The sequence below is a fragment of the Halichoerus grypus genome, chromosome 5 (genome assembly GCF_964656455.1).
Source record: "Halichoerus grypus chromosome 5, mHalGry1.hap1.1, whole genome shotgun sequence".
Lineage (NCBI taxonomy): Eukaryota > Metazoa > Chordata > Mammalia > Carnivora > Phocidae > Halichoerus > Halichoerus grypus.
In genome coordinates, this window is record NC_135716.1 from 128881456 (window position 1) to 128887739 (window position 6284).

The following is a 6284-nucleotide window of genomic DNA, read 5'->3' on the forward strand; positions in this document are numbered from 1 at the left end:
TCTTCTCTTATAGATCTTTATTTTTCTTACAGAGTTTGTATCCGCTAGTCAAGTGTACTTTTATAAGTATACTTTCAAACAAAATTTAATTAATGTATATTATTTTAGAAATAGCAATTTGCTTCTCAGCCCTAAAGAGACAATGAGCAACTTACATCATTTATACTTTTATTTTTAGTGCCTGTCATATATGTTCAAAAAAAAAATAAAGAGAATAAAAATTATCTTATGCTCTCCACTCTTCAGTTCTTACTCTTATGAACATCACTGTGTTGGAAAATACTGTCTGACCCCATTGTTAGGGAGATTGCACACATTCAGGTCTTTGCTCATCATGAGAAAATTCGCAAATCTATCCCTGGAATGCAGGGAGGCAGTCTTACTCTTGTGTGTACCGATATGACTATGATTATATCATAGGGATAATGGTGATATCTGTCAAAACAAAGATTTATGTTTTCCTATATAGAAAAACAATCTACTTAAAGATAAGGTTACTCTATATTAAGTGCAATTGCTAATTCCCATCCAAGTTAATGATATTTGTGCACACTGACTTGGAGGAAAGAAATCCTCTCTATTGTGAGTGCCCTTCAGGCTGCTGTCACCAAAAGGTTAACCCCGTGTCCTCTTTTGCCATATACGTTGTGCTTTTGCAAATTTAGATCATTTTCCCTGCCATACATGTAAGGATAAGGAATAGTGAAAGCTCCAGCGAAGAAAGATATGGAAATGAAGAGTGATGGAGAAGAATAAAATAGAGAATTTTTATAAAGTCCTCTTTACTTTATAAAGTGAATTTAATGTCCTGCTACTGATCCCTGACTGTTACAACAAATGCTTTCCAAATGGTTCCTATGAGGCAGCAATCACAAAAAGAAATGCATATAGATTATTTCTCAAATTATTAATATTACTACTCCCATTTTTATAGATGAGAGAACAGAATTCTAGAACGCTAGTTGATGGCAGAGCCAAATTGGAACCTGGCCAGAGTCAGGATCACTCATGTCATGATATTCAAAACAGAAAGTGCCCCAAGATATTTGTTATCAATCACAGTTAAGATAACTCACTTTTGAGAGTAATTTATTTAAAAAATTAAAAGTGGGGGCACCTGGGTGGCTCAGTCGGTTAAGCGTCTGTCTTCGGCTCAGGAGTCCCAGGCTTCGGAGCCCCAGGATCGAGTCCCACATCGGGCTCCCTGCCCGCGGAGAGTCTGCTTCTCCCTCTGCCCCTCCCCCCTCTCGTGCTCTCTCTCTCTCTCTCTCTCTCTCTCTCTCAAATAAATAAATAAATAAAATATTTTAAAAACATTAAAAGTGGTTTACTTACTTAGAACATTTCAGAGACCGTTGCTCTAATGTCACGGATTCCTATCTTCTTTTGAGAGGAAGGCAAACGAGTGGAATTATAGCTATAGAAATGTGCATCCCCAGCAGTGTATCTTAGCTATGCCACCATCTTTAGGACCATAAAATTTATGTGAATTCTATCTTATCCCAGTGAAAAGGGGTGAGAATTACTGTTGCATACAAATGCTTACATATTGACTCAAGCACAATTGATGTGGTCTCTTCAACACATTTTACAATTTATATGGTGAAAAATAGAATTGGTTGTGTGTGAGCTTCTGTGTGTGTGTGTATGTGTGTGTGTGTACGTACTGAATGGAGATAAATATTTATGTATTCCTAGGAAGTATAAACTGAGTCACAACTTGTGACTAGAAGTACATCATTTTGATAACACATCATAGACACTTGAAATTCTCTGAAAGATTTAGAAATGGTAACCTAATGAAATTTAATGGCAAAAAGCCCCTGAGACAGGTGTTTGAAGGAATATTCAGATTTTTAAAACGGCAAAGTCTAAGACTAAAAAGATGCCATTTATTAGTGATCACCTAAAAAAAGTAAAAATAATCCAATTAAGGGTTAAGGTAAGGGCTATCTTAAATTGCTGAAGCAAACTCCAAAAGCTCAAGGACATGGCACTTAAAAATGTTCTGCTAACATTTATGTTCCAGAACAATGCAAGTATTCTTGGTGGGGAGCTCTCCAAATCCATGATTCAGGGATGCAGACTTTTTCTATCTAACGGGACTTCCATATTTAATACAACTTTGACACTTTCTCCACTGAAACCAGACAGAGGGAAAAGGAGCATGCATGTGTTTGTGATCTAGACCTCAAAGTGGCATCTATTACTTCTCTCAATGCATTGACTACGGTTCATAAATAAGCACAAGAGAGGCTGGGGCATATGGTATATACTTCTATGTCCAGGAATCAGCTCCACTCACATTTTCTGGCATACAATCCCAAATACTATGTGGAAAAGAAGTCAATGCCACTCTCCAGAAACATACTAAAAGAGTAAACACAGGAATACACTCGTTTTATTCTTCACTATCCATTTTGAGACAGCAAAATCATGATTAACACAAGGCATCAAAAATATCAAGTGTAGCCTTTCACATATTTGTTTGTTTACATGGTTTTCTCTGTTCTAAAAGTTTGGTGGGGCTATCAAAAACAGTTTATAAACTATAAATTTGTTTAATTCTACAAAATTTACAATGCTTACCAATTCTCAGAAAATGAACACTTGAGCGATAATTTGAACTTTAAAAAAAATAAATAATACTCCCCAAGGCCACACCCAAAATAAATTTCTTTCCAGGGGTGGAACCCTAGGGTGTACATTTGAAAAATCACCTCATGGGAACACCGTAGTTTTAATAATGTCAATCATTTAGAAACTTCTAAGATCTCTACTTAATTTTTACAGGAAGGGTTAACACAAGTGGATATTTATATCGTGATCACTACAGTTTGGCAAAAAAACAATTTCTAAAATAATAAGTTCCAAATATCATCCACATTGAAAATCTACCACATCTCTTATGCTGTTACTCTAGGAGATATATAAAATGAGATGATATATTTTGTCCTTGATGCTTAGAATTTCTTTGGAAAGACACTTCTGAAGTGATTGGAGGAAAAAAAAAAAACTGTGCCAGAGACTGTGTACTCACTAAATATAAATCCAGGTTTTTTTTGTATACTTCCCTGTCTCCCTGCAGTCAAGTTGGAATTTTGTGATTGGTGCTTCTAGAACTGGAAGCAGAAGTAATTAAAGGCAGTTAGGAGCCCCTGGGGCTCATCCATCTCCCTCTTTTCCTACCACAGAAGCCTTCAGGCCAAATGTTCTATAGGGCATTGCCAAAAGGAGTGGAGAAGTGGCATTCAGCCAGACACTGACCTGAGCAGGTAACGTATGCGTGTGTGTGTGTTTGTGTGTGCATATACGCATGTGCGTTATACCGCTAAGCTCATGGGGTTTGTCTTTTTGGATGATAGTATTAATTATGTTACTTGTTTTTAAAACACAGATTAATTCATTAATGGATGAATTAATGAATAACTTAGTTGAGGTACAATTCTGTGTGCCAGGGATTTTTCGGTAATTTGGCATACCTAAAGAAAAAAATGTAGTTCCCACTTTCAAGGACAAATGGACGACACAAGCAAAACAAATGGCAGCAAAATGTTGAAGGTGTTTTATAGAAAAACATTCATCATACAGTAGGGTTCTAAGTAGGGAGCATTCATTTCCTCCTGAGGCTGGTGGGTAGTACTTTGGTACGAAAATAAATGATTTCCCATCAACATATTGATGGCCTTCATGGTTTGGTTCATTCTAAATTTCGAATGTGTTAGTAACTTCAGCCTAGCTGATGCTCTTCTCATTGCCATGCCTTTGTTTGTGGACATCTGGCTGGACGAAGGCAGCAGAATCAGTTTCTAACGGAACTATTTTCATACATGGAATACCCTTAGAATTTGAGCATAGGCAGCTTAACCACAGTGATGACATTCTTACCTAACATGGAATCTCCTGTGAATGGAGTTGCTCTTTCTAACATTGAAAATATGTATTCAAAAAGGACAAAAGGAGAACATTTTGCAAAAATGAAAGAAAAAGACTCCTAATTTAAGTGTGCCAGGGGGTGGATCCAATTTTCATTTTGAATAGAATATTGCTGCAGTAATTATCTTACTATTTAAGTACAAGAATAATTAGTGTAGCAACCTGTTAGTCTTATAGTACTCACAGTTCAGAGGTGAAAATATTATAATCTTAAGTAAATTATAGTTGTTTAATTATAAAGATTATATGCAGAGATGCACGAATAATTAAGTAACATTTTTATGACACATAAATGTATACATACATGTAATAAGTAAATACATATTTATTTCCTTTTTTTAAAGGGAAAGGTTAAATTGTGGCAAAAAAAATCATTTTCATATCTGAGGGAAATATCAAGTACAGACACTCTGAAATAACTATGATATGCCCAAGTCATCTTAACATTACCTAATTTCACAGAAAACACTTTTTCAATTATGCTATAACTTAATATCTAATATTATAAAGTTGAGTTAAATTTGCTCGAGAATTTATCCATTCCTTATAAATATATAATTTCTATTGGTAACTATGCATAGGAAAATGACTAGATTTTTCCTAGGAATTCTGGCACTATGTAAATACTTCATATTTTAACAAAAAAATGATATTTACCCACATATCAGAGTAATGTTTCAATTTATCAAGGACATATACATATATGATTGACCAGCTTTCCCCCCACCCCACTGAGTCTTGATGGGTATTGGATATACTTACAGTAATGGAGAAGGATGTTTCCCTTTTCTTTGTGAGAATAAAATAGAGGGTGATAACCAAAGCTTCCAAATAAATTGTATTGGATTTTAGTTACATCATTTTCACAAACCCAATTGAATCAGTAGGTTAAGCATCGGCTCAGGTCATGAGCTCAGGGTCCTGTGATGGAACTCCGCATTGGACTTCCTGCTCAGCGGGGAGTCTGCTTCTCCCTCTCCCTCAGCCCCTCCTCCACCTCGTGCTCACTCTCTCTCTCCCCAATGAATAAAATCTTTAAGTAAATAAATCACACAAAGAAATACCAAATATGACTTACAATTTAACAGAATTCCTTCCCCCTCTCCTGCCTTGCTCTTACACTCTTTCACTCTCTCCCTCCATCCCTCTTTCTCTTTCTCTCTCTTTCTGTGTGGAGCTACATAGAATTTTTTTTTTCCTCTGTTGCTCTATCCACACTCTCTCTGAGATATTTTCTATAAAAATGACAATGACACAACCATCAAAATGTATGAAAAAGGCTTATTGACTTAACACAATGTTTGATATTTTAGATTATTAGTTTTAGAAATCAGATTTTTGTTTTTGCCACAAAATTTGCATATCCAGTATCCAAATGAGGAACCCTTTCTTCAGCAAGGTTTTATGAGTCACATACACTGTGGCAGACACAATGACATGCACTGGAGATATACAGTGAGGAATAGTGAATGCCCTAAAGAGATCATAACATAATTGGAAGCCAACACTTATTAGCTTACAGAATTCGATTACATTATTCAATGTTTTCAAAAAGCCAAAGATAATTTCCCATAAAATTTAATCTTTCTGACTGCATGACCTCAACTCTTCTACTTTAACTCTTCCTCCTCCTCTGCTCCATCCCTGATGTCCTCTTTGCTGTCTCTACCTAAGACTCTGCATAGCTGTTCTCTCTGACTAGAATGGCTTTTCTTTTAAATATTCTTTGATTTACTCTCTCAGCTCCCCAAAATTTCACTCAAATCTCAAGTTCCTCAAAAAGGACTACCCTGACTGTCTAATGTTTATTCACCTCAGACTTTTTTGACCTCTTCTACTCATTTTTCCCCATAGTAATTAACATCTGTGAATATGCTATTTATTTACTTATGTACCTACTTTTGCCACCCTACAAGAGCAGGAATTTATTTTCATTGTTCAGAAGTGTTTTCCAAGAGCCTACAAGAGTGCCTGGCACATAATTATTGAATGAACTAAAAACTATCTAGGAACAGAATTATTGTTTTTCTTTGAAGGTGTGTTTTTAGTAAAATGGCAGACTAAGTCAACCTAAAAATTCTTCAATGGCAAACTATTGAAGATCCTAAGCAAGATTTTTTTTTTTAAGATTTCATTTATTTATTTATTTATTTATTTGAGAGAGGAGGGCGGTGGGGGGAGAGGGAGAGGGAGCGAGAATTTCAAGCGGACTCCATGCTGAGCATGGAGCCTGACACAGGGCTTCGTCTCATGACCCTGAGATCATGACCTGAGCTAAAACCAAGAGTCGGATGCTTAGCCAACTAAGCTACCCAGGTGCCCCCTGGATAAGATATTTTTAAAAATAT